The 17,594-nt window shown below is 38.2% G+C and overlaps 1 protein-coding gene across 1 annotated transcript in view; it reads left to right on the top strand.

Annotated features, from left to right (window-relative positions):
* The window catches only part of GNAQ (guanine nucleotide binding protein (G protein), q polypeptide), a 291,868-nt gene that overhangs the window by 90,815 nt on the left and 183,459 nt on the right, over positions 1-17,594 (top strand). The gene's annotated exons all lie outside the window — the stretch shown is intronic.

The following is a 17,594-nucleotide window of genomic DNA, read 5'->3' as shown; positions in this document are numbered from 1 at the left end:
GTTATTTTTTAATTGGTTATTAATTTTTTCATTGCCCTTTTCAGATTTTAAAAAAACACAATTTGCAAATGATTTTTATACATTTGCTTTTTAAACATTTCACTGTTAACTCTTTGTAGTCTTTTGCAAATATTTTCTTTCAGTGTGTTAGGTCCTATTTTTAATGCATTATTTGTTATGGCGGTTCATATACTTTTTTAGAATTTCTTCCATGGTATGAGCTGGCACAAAGATAAGTTCATCAGTTCTTCCATTTTTTGTGGGACTATCTTACTTGTTAATACTTTAATAAGATGGCCTAATCAATTATCCAGTAGGGAATTAGGCTTCTCATTTTCTTCTGTGATCACATAAATAAGGTATTACCTAAAAAAAAAAAAAAAAAATGGCACAAACTATATGATATGAACCCTTTTTCTTACTTTCTTTTTAAGATAAAAGGTACCAGTCTAGGGTCTTTAAGTAGTGTCACTTCTGGGGGATGGAAAGGGTCAACACCTAGAGCCCTTGACTCAGTAATATCTACCCTAAGGGATATTAGGACTATGTACCAGTGCTGCTGTTCATTTTTATTCCATGTTCTGTATTCTTCCCCTTTATAGCTTCTCTTCTGCTTTTTTAATGCTGTTATAACCTTCTTCGATTCCATTGATAGGACAACCATATATATATGTCCCAGTTTGTCCAGGGCTATTGTGGTTTACACATATTGTCCTAGACTAATTTTTAATAGTACCCCTTTCATTCTCAAAAGTGTGTGTTGGGGATCATAAATTATATGGTCACACTAATCTTTGAGTGTCAGGATATCAGTGAATACATAAGTATGAGGTAATCCAATCAGAATCACTTTTTTGATTTGGTTAAAAAGTAGGGGCTACAGAAATCAGACTTGCTACATAGTCTTGTATTCTTCATATGCAAAAGAGTTCAATGGCCATGTTTCAATGATTGTAAAATATTCTCCTTAAGACATCATCTATTTGATTCTGAAAACTTACTAATTCTCATTGGATAGAATAATTACTTACTCTAAAACTAGGTGGAAATTAAAGTTCCAGAATGATTTTTTTCCACAGTTGATTATCTATTATGGCTAATGACTTGTGGTTTGGATTTTTCTGTTTTCTTCTTTGCTTTCTACATTACTGGTTTCTGGGGATGAGTTGAGAGAAAAAAAGGTAGAATCTTACTTAGTATTTTGAAGTACTTACGTTGTATGCTGTCCCAAAGTGGTAAAATTCATAAGACTTTACAATCATCAGTAGTTTGGGACATAATTGTACCTATCCAAAGTCTTAGTTAACTTTAGTAAAAATTAATGAACATTCAGTATGGTGACTGAAATATTCCTAGGGAGGTTTGAAGACATATGTTCAGTTCCTCATGATGCAGGATCACACTTTTCTGATCAAACTGAAGGCACATGACTCGTGCCTTGCCATTGCACACATTAACAGAATGTAGAAACTTACTTCTGGCCCAGTGAGGTCCTCAGGTGGAGTTTAATGGCCATTGCCACAAAAGACCATAAATGTGTGTATTTATTGAGCATTTCTAGAACTGTTGTCCCCTACATTCCTTGTATGTAGAAAGGCACAGGGACACAGCTGGTAGAGGAGAACAGTAGGAAAGAGGTAGGTGGCACTGGAAGGCAGGACAGGCTTGATTTGTACCCTTGTCTCTGCCAGGTCTACCTGCGCAGGCCCTCCCACCCAAGACCCCTCAAAGCTGCCCTCTCCTTCACACAGCCATTGGCTGCATTGTGGAGGGACAGTGGGCACTCTCAGTCTCATCTACCTGGTTCCCACTGTCCTTCCACCATGTCCAAAACCTTGTATCACCTGATGTTGGCGATGACTTTGTCTCCTGACTGAATATTCAGTTGTGTGTATCGAGCAATGCTTCCCTTCTGCAGTCCCAGGAGGAAGATTTCCAGAACCATATTTCTAGCTTCTACACCCTGGAAATGCATTTGCCCCCATGACACATCTAAAAATGGCCCATCAGCTTTACCCTTACACCAGGTTTTCCTTCTGGATCCCCTGATGGTGCCAAAGGCACTCCTGTTTTCCCAGTCTCCTGGGTTCCAGCTGTGCTGCCCCCCACAGACCACAGCCACAACCTACCTGCCTGTTCTGTCTCTTCAATATTGTGTGAGTCCTTCTTGCCCATTTTCACCACACAAATTGAGGCTCATACCTCATGCCTTGACTTTTGCACTAGCTTTCTCAGGCCACATTCCTTTGTTCTGTTTCTCCCCTGCAAAATCGCACTGTCCATTCATGCCATACGTCTGTGATCTTACAGAGATCACACCTGCTCAGAAACTTTCAAGGATATCTCATAGGCTGTTGAATCAGATCCAAATTCTGGTATGTGTTATGTGGAAATAGAACAAAGTAACTACACCAGAGCCCACATACAAATATATATTGTTGGCCTTTTAAATTCGAGGATTCCCCATCTATGGATTCAACTAACCATAGATAGAGAATATTTGTAAATAACACTAAAAATAATACAAATAAAAAACAATATAGCAACTATTTACATAGCATTTACATTGCATTAGGTATTATAAGTGATGTAGAGATGATTTAAAGTATACAGGAGGATGTGCATAGTTTATATGCAAGTATTAATACTATATATAGTATTATATAAGGAACTTGAGCATCTGCAGATTTTGAAACCCACAGGGGGTCCTGGGAACCAATCCTGAATGCCAGAGGAAGACTGTACTTTAAAACCAGAAGGAAAGGGAATGCATTTAGCAGCAAGCTTTCTAGCTAAATAGTCTGATGTTTTGACTAAGATGTTGGCAACTCTTTAAAAGTTTTATTCCCAGATGAATATGTTTTAAAATTGATTGTGGTTATGGTTGCTCATACCTGTGAATATACTAAAAACTATTGAATTATATACTTTAGGTTATAGGGTATGTGAATTTTATCAATAAAGCTGTTATTTAAAAAAGTTTGTTACTCGTACTTTGTAAAATTCCTACACCACCTGTTAAAGTACAATACAAGCAATAAGTAATGACTTAATCACCCCAGTAGTAATATTTATTAAGAAGAATGTATTAAAAAAAAAAAGAATAATACCTGATCAGGGGAAGTTTTTCCACCTCTATATTCTCACCTCTAGTTTGTAGAAGATCTAGAACATTGCAACGGTCATTGCATTTAATATGCAGTGTATTAACTGGCTTAAAAAAAATTGATGGTGAGTATACTTGGGAAAGCCATAGGTAGACAACAGGATAAGCAAGTCATTGTTCTAGTGTTAGCATTAGGCTTAAGCTTTTGGTTTTTGAAGCTCTGCCCTAACTCTGTGCATGATTTTACAAATGCTTGGAAATTTCATTCCACTTAGCAAGAGCTAGTGATTCATTATTTCCTTTTTTATAATTTAACTGTTTTGCATTTAATTGATTGAATTTCTGTTAACTTCTTCATTGGTTCAAGTAAGCAGGCACCATCTATGTGATGCACTGCATTCATGAGATGCCTTAATTACTTTTCTACCTTTTCCTTGATATAGCATTTCAGGGAAAGATTGTTACAAAACAGCTGGTTTCTGGTCTTTTTTTTTTTTTTACTGAAACCACTTTTATTATACTTCCTCAAATGTTATATTTCTGTATTGATCAGTTTATGAAAGATCACAACTGAGTATAAACTATTACAATTCAGACAGCATTTGTTGCATCATGTGTCCTAAACCAAGATCCACTCCTAGAGCCATATATTATCTTGGATTATGATGTCTCTTCCCCTTTAACACTAATTTCTGTCTCTTGGATCAATTCCATGGGTTGTGGAGCAAGAGGAGAGGCTCCATTTAAATTAAGAAGCTAATTGGTTTCACTTCCCCTTTTATCAGTCAAATGGTAGGAAGTCCTCATATGTGCAAACCTTACTTAATAAAATGCACCGATGTCACTGAAAGTTTGGCACTTGTCCTCGAGGCCACATCAGAAGCACGAGGACAAGTGGTTTCAGGACAAGGAAAGAGGAGTTTGTTAATTTGCAGGCAAATGAGGATGTTGGCAGACTCCTGTCTCAAAGTACCAATGTCCTGCTTCTGAGCAGAAGTACAGAGCTTTTAAAGATTCTGTCATTCCTATCCTCATCTAAGACAATCTTCTGACCTCCTCCAGGACAATTCCCTTTAGCCGTCTCCTGTGGCAGCACAAAGATCACTCCCCTGCCCCTCCCGACCACTGGCCTGATGCAGGGATGTAGGATTTAATTCTCAACGAAAGAGTAAGGGAGTTTTGAAGACAGAAAACATTTTTACTCTGTTTTCTCAGGCCATTCCCTCTGTAACCCCAACATGCTTTCTTTCATTTTACTTCCTCAAGGAGCAAATCTGTTTCTTATTTTCTGCCTGCTGGTTATACATTTCTAGGTGTGATCCTTCTGAGCAGAGAGAAGAGATTCTTCTCTTTGCAGGAAGAAGGTATATTTCCATGTACAGTTACTTAAGAATAAGAGAAAAGACACTTATTTCAGGCTAAGGTTGACTATTGCTATTTCTGAAAATATTGAAGGGGAAAAGATGGGAAGGGAGAGCCCTGCTCCAATACCATTCTGTTGCATGTCTGTTCCCATCACTGGATTGAATGCTGGAGAAACATACGGCCATCGGGCAAAATAAATTAGAGGATAAAATTTAAATTAATGAAACAAGCCACAGGGCAGCTTTTTAAACTGGCTGGTAAAATTGCCTTGACATCAAAACCGGTGGTGCCAGATGTTGCCCCTCTCTTTGGGCAGCATGTGTGAATGCACAAGAAGCATCACTGGATTGCTTTACAGTAATTCAAACCTAAAAGAGCAGACATTTCATGTACCTATCTTCTGTGTTCCCTGAGCATTGATTACAGAGGGACTACTTTGTACCTCCAGTGGTAAATGTTCCAGCTTTTTACAAAGCTGAATCTTAAAAAGTATTTTTGTTTTATGTTTCTAGGGGAAGTGAGAACCCAAATGATTTCCTAATATATCTCTCCATGGAGTAGTTGAATCCTCCCAAATTAGCCATTTGGCAATGATTAGTTTCAAGAATCCTTGCTGGGTGGTATTATTGCCAATAATGGACCCCCAACAGGTACTATGGTTTTTGATCAACATCACCCCCCCAGACGAAATTTAAAAATGTGAACAATGCATAGGTTTGGTTTGCATTTGTGTGTGTGTGTGTGTGTGTGTGTGTGTGTGTGTTTGTCTGTTTTAATCGTGCTCTTTTTCTTTAAGGGAAGGGAAAACATTTCTCTAAGTTTAGTTTTCATTTTAACTTAATATCAGATGCCACATGAACAGTGGACTTCTGAAATTGTGTAAAGGTCAATAACTGCTCAACATGAGCAGACTCAGTAACTATTGTATTTTATAACACATTCTGTTTTTCAGATCCTTTTGTAGTTTTATCCATACTAGGCAGGCTTGGAACATATATGTCCTTCTTAGTATTCTCAGTGTCATTATTTGAAATTATTGGAATAATATTAGCTCACCAAGCATGCCATGTTCTGCAGTCTGAAAACCTGTGTGTTTTGTGACACATCCCAGATCACTGCTTCTCTTAATTAGAGCAGTACATGACTCGCTCCCTCTAGCACCTTAATTCCTCTACCTCAAAGGATACTTATTTTTAGAGGCTCTAAGTGAAGAGCCACATGAGTAAAAGAAAAAAATCTTGACATATTAACCTTGAAAGAAGACTACTATATAGTTTTTAGTCAACTCATTGGAATTATTATTTGAATATATTGTAAATAATTGGTGAAGTGCTTTCTCTTTTTTTGGCCTCGTGAGAAATAAAATTAACGGTTTTTAATGCTGTATAACAACATACGGAGAAGGAGAATAATCATAAAATCTGAAAGCTGGAGAGAACCCTTGAGGTTCTCCAGGCCAGTTCGCCATTTCCAGCTCTTAGAGGCCGAGTGGCCATGTGGGATCCTTCTCCCCGGTGGGGCAGGGCTGGGAGGGCCCCTGCCTTGAGCTGAGGCTTTTTCCATGCCACCCACCCGCCTGTGGGTGACCTGATGAACACGAAATAAAGCAGGAAATGGCATTTCACATCCATCTTGGCCTTTCCCTCTGCCGTCACTTTAATTTGTTGCTCTCTTTTGGGGAGGGCCGCGTGAGCCGTTCTATCCTGGGGAAGTATTCACAGGTTTAATGAGGACTTCAGAGTGCTTTTCAAAAGTGCATCTTGTCATTTTCCATCCACTGCATTTTAAAAGTATGCAGTTTATGTGACCTAACAATCCAGATTGCATGTGTTCACGTTTTTATTATCTGAAAAAAAAAAATCAGTGCTAAATTCTGTGTGTGGATATTTAGTCTGAAGGGCTCCCACTTTGTAAAATGTTGTTATTATTATGTCTTGATATTTTATGGTGTCTTCATGCTGTCAAATAATGTTCCGTGAAGTTCCAGTTTTCTCTAAAGAAATGTGTGTGTAGCAGTGGTGCTACTTAATAAATGTATGAGTGTGTGTGAGTGTATCTTAGAGGCCAAAAATTTCTTTTCTTTAGCTAAAGAGATTTATCTCATAGGAGGTGAAATTATAACCCAGGTTTTGCAGTCTTTCCTGACTTACCCATTAGCATAAGCTGCTCAGTCATGGCTGCGTCCTTTCCTTTGTTTGAGGCCCAGAGAATGTAGGACACACATCGTATCCTGTGTATTTCACGGGTATCCTCTGTGTCAGTGCTGTGACCCTTTTAGGTGTACAAAAAGAGCTTTTCCTTCAAATGAATACTCATTTCAAACTGAATGTACCTCTCTCTGCCAAACCCTTTTCTCTTCAGGCTTCTCTAAGAACATAGTACTGCCATCCACCAGGCCAGAATTCTAGGTGTTCTTCCTATTTCATCTTCTCCCTTCACCACCCACATCTCACCCATCTCCAGAATATGTCACTTCTATCACTCTTCCTACCATTCTCGTCTAAACTACCACGATCTTCTGTTTCGTTTACTGGAATACCCTACTAACTTGTCCTTACAGTCCATTCTTTACTTAGCGTAAATCAAACCATATCATTTCCCCGGTTAAAACTCTCCAGAGCTGCCCAGTGCACTTAGAATAAAATCCAATTTGTTTCCTAAAATGCAGTGCTCCAGGTGACTTGGCTTGTGCTTCTGCAGCCGGTGCTCCTGCCTCGCCTTCTGCCTCTTTCCCTGCCACCCAGTACGTCTTGGCTACACTGACACTCTTGTACCTCCAGCATGCCAGCTAAGCGTGTTCCCACTTTGGACTCCATGTCAGCTGGTCCACTGTCTGGACCAGCTGTTTCCTTCTAATTTTCTTGTGGCTGTTTCTTGAATATTCAGATATTAGCTTCAATGCACCTTCTTAGAAAGGCTTCTCCTAGTCTCTCAAATTAAAACAGCAGCCAGGATACTATGGATTCATTATCCTTTAATTCTTTAATGCATAGCATCCATCTCCATCAGATATTTTATTATTCATCTATCAATCCATATGTCATTTACTCACACTCACATGTTACTTTTGTGAAAATAACTGTATCTGTCCTATATCCTTGATACCTAGAAGGATGTCTGGCATGCAGTATACACCCAGTAAAATTATGAATAAACAATTTAAGCTAAAAAATCTCCAGACACTATGGACTTGAATATTGGGATACTGGAAGTGGCTATCGCAGTTATTTTGGGGGGTGGAGAATTTTAGTCAGGGCTGAGACTGGAGTAAGGTGAGTAAAGGTACTTGCCACAGGTACAGAATTAAAGGCAGCTTCTCAGGTGTTAATACAGTGCAGCACAACACTGTTCATGATCCTGTCTTTATTTTGTTCTTCATGGATTTTTTGGGATCTGCGAATTTAAAAATACCACACTAACATATTATTTCTCTTGATTGCTGAATTTTTGGTGCCCCCCCCAGCTCTATATGAGACTGTTCTCTCATTTTTCCACTTGACTTTTCATTGTAAATTATAACTAGTATTTATTGATTATTTATTTTGCGCCAGATACTGCTTTACTTATATTAACTAATTGAAAACTGACAGCAAAGCTATAAAGAAGGTAGTGATATTTGGAGATGAGGAAACAGGCTTGGAGAGGACAGGTAATTTATCCAAGGCCACAGAACCATAAGAGGAGGAATAGGAGTAGGTACCGTGTGCATACTATGTTATGTAGGTAGAAATAGATTTATAAGGTGGAAGAGAGGTTAAGGTCATTAACATCCTAGAATATTTTTTCTGCTGTTCTTGAGAGTTTTTAAAGTAAATTGGCAGTGAGCAGAAGTCTAATGTTTAGGGATGGAAATGTTGATTTGCTAGTTGTGTAAGAAGGGGAAGAAGAGGGAACAGAATGAATGTGTCAGATGCTTTAGGAGATTCAATGTTTCCTACATTTTTTGATCACCATGTGGGAGCACATTAGGGGGTTTGAAAAAACCCTCTTGTTGGGGTCAAACACTCCATCGTATTTAGAAATACTTCTGTGACAACTTGATTTTCAAGTGAATGATTGGGGGGAAAAGTTTTTTTAATTATAAAAAAATCTCTGCACACCACACATCAAATAAAGTATAGATAGGTTAATTTAGTTTAAAAGGTAAAACCATAAAAGATAGATAAAACTATAGATAGATAAACCATAAAAGATAGATAAAAATATATTATATTTGAAATAGTAAAATGTATATGAGATACATAGAACTTTCATTTATTTTTGTTAAAAACAAAGAAATCACAAAGGAAAACTTAGATGAATGAACTTAGTACAAATTTTAAATTTATGCAACAAATTTTACCAACAGATGAAAATAAAATGATGAATTGGGAAAATATTTTTATCCAAGCATTAATTTTGTTTTAAAAACTAAATTGTTGGCTGGGCATGGTGGCTCACGCCTGTAATTCTAGCTCTCTGGGAGGCTGAGGCAGGAGGATCGCTCAGGGTCAGGAGTTCGAGACCAGCCTGAGCAAGAGTGGAGACCCCGTTTCTACTAAAAATAGAAAGAAATTAGCTAGACAACTAAAAATATATAGAAAAAATTAGCTGGGCATGGTGGTGCATGCCTGTAGTCCCAGCTACTCAGGAGGCCGAGGCAGAAGGATTGCTAGAGCCCAGGAGTTTGAGGTTGCTGTGAGCTAGCCTGATGCCATGGCACTCGAGCCCAGGCAACAGAGCAAGACTCTGTCTCAAAAAAAAAAAAAAAAAAAAAAACTAAATTGTTTAAGTAAACCAGTAAGAAAAACAGCAAGTCCTTAAATTATTAAAATAAAAAAGGCAAATTCTTAGAAGAAATACAAATGGACAAGAAAAATATGAAGCTTGTTTTTTCTTGCAAGTAAAGGGGTAAATTAAAATAAAATTTTATTTTATCTCTAAAATTGTAGGTACTACAAAAATGTACTTCTTTTAAAAATGGGATAAGAAAAGAGTCTGTCGATAGGCCAACTGGTACAGCTACAGGACGGCCAGAACCTTCACAGGAGGTTACATCTTCGTGCCTAATCACATTTCTGTGATACTCTCCTAAGGAAGTAGAGATTCAGGCAAGGATTTTTGTTCAGGGATGTTTATCAGAGCATTTATAAAAATAAGAAATTAGAAACACTAAAAATGTGTGACGGGAATTGTTAAATTATCACACGTCCTTATGACCTTTCAGGCAATCATTATTAACTATTTCTGAGGAATAATTAGTATCATAGAATAATTATCATGATATGTTAAGTGAAGCATAACAATACAGTATTTTTGCAGTTTTATTTTAGAACAAGGACAGAGAAAGTACATTAATGTAGGAAAAAAAGAAAGGAAAGAAATATACCAAAATGTTTAAATTCAAAAGAATTTTTTATAAATAAATATTTATAATTTTTATAAATAGGAGAAATGTTTAGTGTATGAGAACGTAATATCAGGAACCCTGGACAGATAGGAGACCTTGGTATATTCTAGTCCATCTTCTTCCTAATTAGCCATTGACCCAGCAGTCTCCTTCAATGAGTCACTTCCCTCCTTTGTAAGATCAGTGAGTTTGGGGCTTCTCAAATGTCTTCTCCAAAATACACCCAGAGGCAGAAGAGAGAGTGAACATGCACTCTTGTAGGGGAGGGAGAAAAGATGGGAGGGGGAGATTGAGCAGGCTGGCTCAAAGTAACCTGAAAATGTTTTAGCATGATAATCATGCAGACTTCCTATTCATCTCCAAATTATAACAATGTTAGTTTTAAAATTTAAAAAATTAAGATATAATTCATATACCATAAAATTCACCATTTTGAAGTGTATAAATATATGGTTTTTAGTATATTCAGAAGGTTGTGCAGCTAGTGGATGTTTTTAGTACAGAAATGTTTACCGTGGACATGCCAAGAAAACGCTCTTGCACCTTTGAGTAACCTTGGATGATCAGGCAACTCTTCAGGAGGGTTTTACCACTTTGAGAATCCCAGGACTATATTATCTTCCAATATTTTCAATATATAAGTGAATATTCAATGCATTTTGTCTGTCTTTTCCTTAAAAACAACTTAGTTGGATTAGTTGTTATTAGTAATCCTGGTTACTAGTAATTTACCTATTCGGTTTCCACTTGTAGTTGGTGATGCTACATTCAGTTAATTTCTATGTTAAAAATTTTAAACAGTCTGAGGACCTTCTGCCAGACCACGTGCTGGGGACAAATAGTTAAGTGTACCCAATCCTTGCCCTCAAAGAACAGTCTTTTGAAAAGAGGAAATTATGGTGACTTTGGTTTTAGAGCTGTTCAGTTTCAAATGTAGGTTGCAATCCAAGGGGAGGAAAATATGCAGAAAGCAGAATACGTGTATTTTAATGTATATATAACCAGGAATGTGGAGAACACATGGATTATGTTTTGACTCCGTGTTATTAAAGCACTTGTATCTAAGTGCTGTTAATTCTTTGCAGGTGTGGATTGATGATGTACTTGTGGGTAGAAAATTCCTCCTTGAAATTTCTGTTTCTACTTTATCCAAGTTTATGTGGAAGTAGCCCAAGTTCAGCATTGGTGGTGTGAGATTCCATATTTCAGACTCTTGGCCTAAATCAGTGGACCTGAAGTACAGTTACTCAAATTATAATTCAGCTCCATGAGACTTGGGTTTTGTTCTGAGCCGTTGTTTATCTGGGTGGCAGCCAAGCAAGAGGACAGGGCAGGGGCATTTGGCCCGAGCGTTCACATTCATTAAGGTCTTCAGATGTAGACTTCTGATGATTTGACAATATCTCCAAATACAGTCATGAAAGGCCCTGGCAAGATGAAACGAATATATTCATTGTACAACTTTAAATACCACAGTTTCTGTAACCCTGTTTGGGATTTCTTCTTCCTCCTAGGAAAGAAAAAAAAAATAGAAGTGGTATGGGCTTCTCTCGACCTGTGAGAGGCCCTACTAAGGTGTGTTTTCTGCCTTTCTTTCAGAATAAAGGGGATAAACCAGGTGAACACTTGAAGTTCCTGATAAGTATTTAGGGATTGTTTTCTAGGACCCTTGTATGTAAATGGAGCACCAAAGTTCTTCAGAGCAGTGACAGCAGTGATTGACATTGTTTGGGCATTGAGCAATACTCGTACATGTGTGGATTGTCCTTTGCCCTCTTTTGATATGAGAGGAGCCCAAGAATCCAGTTAAGGTGTGAGAAAAGGAACCAGTAAGTCTGTGATTACTTTCAACACTAAACGCTAATTTATTACCATTAAGAAGGTAACCAATGATTGGATTGAAAGTCATTTTTGACAAAACTATTTGCAGATTACATTGTACAAATGGGCAAAATAATTGATGTAAATGTATAGCTGCTTTGTGTGAACTGGATATATAAATATGAGTTGGTGGCAGAACCTCTATGTGGGAATCCTGTTGCGTTGAAAAGCTCTTGGCAAAGAACACCTAAAACGGAAGCATCAGATTGTTTGAGTGTGTGTATGTGTGAGTGTGTGTGTGTCTGACAATGCCTTCCAACAGCTTTCAAAGTGATACACTCTGTCCTAGGATATTAAGTTTGTATTTGATGTTTGTTCTCATGGAAGAAGATGTGAAATGAACTGGGGATTGCTCTCTGTGCTTTATCCTGATCCAGTGAGTAGGGAAGAAAAACAAATTAGTATCCCTCACAGCCAATTATGCATGCTGGATAAAATGACCTTTTTAATAGGATGATTCTTAAATAGTCTCATTTCTGGGTATTTTGATGAGCTGGGATAAGAAAAGGCATTGTACTTGCCTGAAGGTACAAATAAATTTCCTGGGGACATTTTTTAGCCATATGTATAGACACCATTGAAGGACAGAGTAGGGATTTTTGTGGAACTCATACCCTTGTGTGTGTTAACTTGCTTGTTAAAGTTATTAAATGACTTGACTGAAGATACATTTAAATTAGGAAAAATGACAGCCTCCCTGCACCCCTACCCCAGACATTTTATATAAGGGCTCCTTACTAGATTTTGTTATAACAATGGTCTCAGAAACAGAATTGGATTTCTTTAGATCGGTCAGAGTTATTTGTGCTTTTTATTGCCCTGTGCTCTGAAAAGACATTAGTCATCACTGAATTCACGAAGCAGTCCACACATAGAAAAGTCTGCTTTCTTTCACTCCGGGATAGAGAATTGTGAAGTTTCTTGTACTTTTCATGTGGCCTTAGGAAACAACACTATTTTACATAATTTGGGAACAGCTGGGTTTTTTAAATTGCACCCAAAATTTTTTTTCATACTAATCATGAGTAAATTGTTAAAACGTCCATTTCAAATGCTGATATTATTGTATAATTCTGTAAAAATAGAAGAAGAACACATGAAATTTGGCTTACACATTTGTTAAGAACAATCGATTTGTATCCATAATAGAACTCTGTGGAACTAAGAGACTGAGTCTTGCTCCGTTGATCTTTTAGTCGGTATACAATCTGCCCTCCATATCCACAGATTCTGTATCTGCAGTTCAACCAGCTATGGATCAAAATACTTTAAAAAATGATATAAAATAATAATACAGTACTAATAAAATAATAATACAGTATAACAACTATCTACCTGGCATTTACATTGTGTTAGGTATTATAAGTAATCTAGAGATGATTTAAAGCATATGGGAGGATGCACATAGGTTATATGCAAATACTACACCATTTTATATCAGGGACTTGAGCATCCTTGGATTTTGGCATGGGGGGTTCCTGGAACCAATCCTTCAAGTACACTGAGGGATGACTGTGTTGCTGCCCAACCAGGTTCATTTGCTCGCTGCCCAAGAGGAAGCCAATACACTGAGACAGCAGGATTTGCAGCAGAGAAAGAGTTTATTATGCATAATGCTAACCGGGGAGACAGGAGAAATTTCTCAAATCCACCTCCTCAAGAATTTGGGAGACAGGGTTTTTAAAGACAGTTTGGCATAGGCAATTGAGTCTGCTGATTGGCCGTGTTTGGGACGGAACCACAGGGTTGTAGAAATTATTTTCTTTGCTGACCAGGTTCTTGGATGGGGGTCACAAGACCAGTTGAGTCAGTTCCTTGGTATGGGCCACTGGTCTGGGTAGGTCAGCCATTCCGCTGGAATGTGGGACCTGGGAGATATCTCAGAAGCTACCCCTAGGTTTCAAAAAGGTGATGTTATCTATGAAGAAAGCTAAGAATCCTTATGACCACCAGCTGTGTGGCTCCAGAGTGGCAATTATAGAGAAGCAAACAGGGGACAGTGGGTAGTTATTATCATTAATTTTAGCTAGGCCTGTGTCTTATTTTTAGGTAGGCTGTTACCGCACAGTTCTTGCCTGGCACCCCTTTATCAATTTGTAAAGGTGGTTTCAACTGTACTTTCTTTTTGGTTAAATTCAATTTTAGTACCAAGTAATAGTTTATATATATATGTATTTTTTTTTCTTTGAGACACAGTCTCACTCTGTTATCTAGGGGAGTGCCATGGCATCATCACAGCTCACAGCAACCTCAAACTCCTGGGCTCAGGCGATCCTCCTGCCTCAGCCTCCCAAGTACCTGGGACTTCAGGTGCTTACCACCATGCCCGGCTAATTTTTTTTTCTGTTTTTGGTAGAGATGGGATCTCACTCTTGCTCAGGCTGGTCTTGAACTCCTGACCTCAAGTGATATTCCCACCTCAGCCTTCCAGAGTGCTAGAATTACAGGCATGAGCCACTGGGCCCAGCTAAGTAATACTTTAATTCACTATTTTTATCATTATATCTATAGCATTTGCATCACATAGATTTCTCTCTTATGTGGAGCTTTGCCTTTACACTTTGAATTTACTGCATTAGTATAATAAAATCCAAGTGTGAGCATTAAGGCCGTGAGTGAAATTTACCTGAAAGGGACGGCCGGTCAATTGGTAAATAGCACCAGGATTCAAAATGGGTCCCCATTAATTGAAGTAGTATCCAGAAATCCAAAATTAGATTTAATGGATAAATGGTGGGTATAGTCAAAGCTGGGTTGAGATATTTGTAGATTGTGGGCAGTGGAAATGAATTATCCTGGGTTTAGGGCAGGTGTGAACTTGTGAAAGTCATGCCAAGCCTGAGCTGGGCATCTGAAGCCTGGGCCTGAGCCCTGGTGCTGCCTGTTCTGGCCACATCACCTTAGCCGTATCGCCTCAGCTCTCTAAGGCCGTTTCTTTTCTGTGGGATGAGGATGAAGACACCTATCTCACAGATACTAGAGAGGATAAAACAACAGTGTATTGCAGAATGCTTGTAAAGCATAAGGGGTTGAACACAAATTTCTTATTGTATCCTTTACGAGAGAGGGGATATTCAGAAGGTAAAGACCCCTGTACTCCCTGTCTATATTGGAGATTAGTGTTAAACAGAGAGAGAGAGAGAGAGAGAGAGAGAGAGTGAGAGTGAGAGAGAGTGTGTGTGTGTGTGTGTGTGTGTGTGTTTTGTATGCACACATGCACGTGCTCTGGCAGACAAGTACTGTATTATTAGTACTTTGGGGAAGAATTAGCAGTTACTAATAGCAGCCCTGGATTCAGTTTGGTCTCTATCCTTTTTTAACTGGTGACACCTGTTTCTTCACCATGATTGGCCTCCAGAAGAGAGTCATGAAAGTGAGTTACTGAATAGAAGGCACTTTATAAACTGGAGAGTACCTTATAAATAAGATTTATGGAGAGAAGGACAGAGGAAGAAGAGAGGATACCCTCCTTTCCCTTGCCTTCCCTGTCCTTCGTCTTAATTAATCTTCCCCTGCTTTCCTTTTGGCATTTGTACTAGTCAGAGTTCCAGCAGGATTATGGTACACTCTAACAGGGTGACTGAGGAGAGTTTTATAAAATGACTGTTTACAAAGGCATGGACCAGGCATAGGTAGCCTGTAAAGGCTGGTGTAGTAACCTGGGGCCAACAGTAGCTGGGCTGGGGGAGGGAGCACTTATTGGAACCCAGAGAGGGCAGCTGTAGCCTTTTGAAGGGGACATGGCACTTTGTGCTACCCCTGCAGGGAGGGAGCTGGAGGAGCAATGCCCCTTCCTCTTTCTCCTGCTTTCTAGTCTCCTCCTCCTGTCTCCTCTCTGCTAACCCCAAGCAGAAGACAGAGGACAAGAGAGCTGTTGATGAAATCCCTACTATCGGTGTCCTGGGGGTAGCCAGTGAGATGAGAAGGTAGAGAAAGGATCCCTGGGTGTGTTTCTGGCAACAGGAAAATATCTTACTTTAGAGTTGATACTTTAAAATTATTTTTCTTTTCCTCTTATTTTCTCCCCATTCATTCATCCATCAGTCACATGTTCTCCTGTACTTGGAGTCTGCATTAGTGTGGTGTCCAGCATGTGGACAGTGCCCAGGGGCTTGGTGACTAGATTAAAAGTGGTGCCAAGTGCTTGACTGCTCTTGCCTAACGTAATTTCAGTGAAGCACAAGCCAATGTATTAGTAGTTTATATTTCGTCTTCTACTTTCTTGGTTTTTTATTTTTAGGTTGTAAGTGTATAAAAATTTCTCAGGTGACCTGGAGGAAGAGGGTCCTACTTCCTGATTCTCTTTCCTTTTCTTCTCATACCCTTAACCTCAAAAATTAAGATTTCTTTTGTTTTTGTTGTGGAAAAAACTGGCCAACATTCTGATTTGATGATTATGTCGACATTTGGGCCCTCAGAGCAAGCCTCTGGCTTTGAGATAGTTATAATAAACAAAGAAGCAACCTGGATTTTTTTCTTACATACTTCTAATTGCTTGAGAGATACTAGTTTCTTTCTATAAATTACTGATTGATAGTGAGAAACAATTTTGTAGCTTTATTTCTACTATACAGGGTAATTTTTAGATACTTATGTGTTTCTCCAGTATTCGTGGTTAGGATTATTAAATATTCATTTTTAACTCTGGATTAATTCTGTTAAAATGGGCTCATAGCATTTACATTGCAGTTGTTAATTTATATTTCAAGGAATTTCAGATCACATTATTAAAAGTAAAAGGAAGATTATAAAGGAAATTGGCTACTGCAGGACTCTGGGGCTGGAAATCATCTTTCATTGTAATTGTGTGAAGGTTGTGTTTACCAAGACATCTGTAGTCATTTAAGAGTACTTCTATGAAAACTGTAATACTTAATTGAAATTTTGCGATTGTTTATAAAGATAGTAATGAAATCCAACCATCAGAAAAACAAAATGATATTAGGACAGATGTTGTATTCCTAGTTCTATTTCTCTCTCTCTCTATTCCTTCTTCTCAGCCATGTTGTGAGGAAATGGCATTCAGGACCCTGGTCATAGTAATGTTTTTCATCCTATTCTTTCATAGTCAGTATACAAATTGGTACTTTCATTTCCTTCACGTTGTTGGGGGAAGGCAAAGACATTTATTGTTTTGGAAATCTCAAGGAAATTTGGAAGGGAGTGAGAAATGACATATGAATGACATGAAAATAGCCACTTACATTTAGAAAAATGAGGTTTTTAGATTCATAGTTTTAGATTTGTTGTAGCAGAAATATAATGTCATTCAGTGAAATGATCTCATTTTTCTCACTTTCTTTCTTTCCATGGACATTTATAGCTCCTTTAGGGATTATCTTCAGGCTTGTGATAACAGAAAAGGAACAGTGAAGATGGGAAAAATGAGAAAGTACAGAAGAAAAAATCTAATAACAATAAATATCTGTATCGTGTTATCAGTCAAGAATGGGCAGAGGGAAGAAGAGCCACTGTAGCTTTCCTGAGTTAGGCGATTCCATGGAGCAACTGAGCCAACCTAACCCTCTAGAAATGGATAAAGTGGATACTTACAGTCTGGAAAAATGATCCTTATTCTTGTCTTACCAGGCTGCTGTGCTCTCCATATACCCCATTTTAAAAGTAGAGAAAATGACTTAGGGGGGAGGGGGGACAAGGGCAACATACGTAACCTAAACATCTGTACCCCCATAATATGCTGAAAAAAAAAAAAAAAGTAGAGAAAATGTCAATAATGGAAGGGAGGAAATCATCAAAGCTCCCTCCAAATAGCATTTGTGTAAATGCATTGTCTTTTCCAGATCCAGATCCTGGCTAATCAACCCATTGTCCTGGAAGCAGTTCAAGTATTCT

This window comes from Propithecus coquereli, unplaced genomic scaffold (assembly GCF_000956105.1).
Source record: "Propithecus coquereli isolate 6110/MARCELLA unplaced genomic scaffold, Pcoq_1.0 Scaffold339, whole genome shotgun sequence".
Taxonomy (NCBI): domain Eukaryota; kingdom Metazoa; phylum Chordata; class Mammalia; order Primates; family Indriidae; genus Propithecus; species Propithecus coquereli.
The sequence above is the reverse complement of the archived record's forward strand: the minus strand, read 5'-3'. Positions and strand labels throughout refer to the sequence as shown.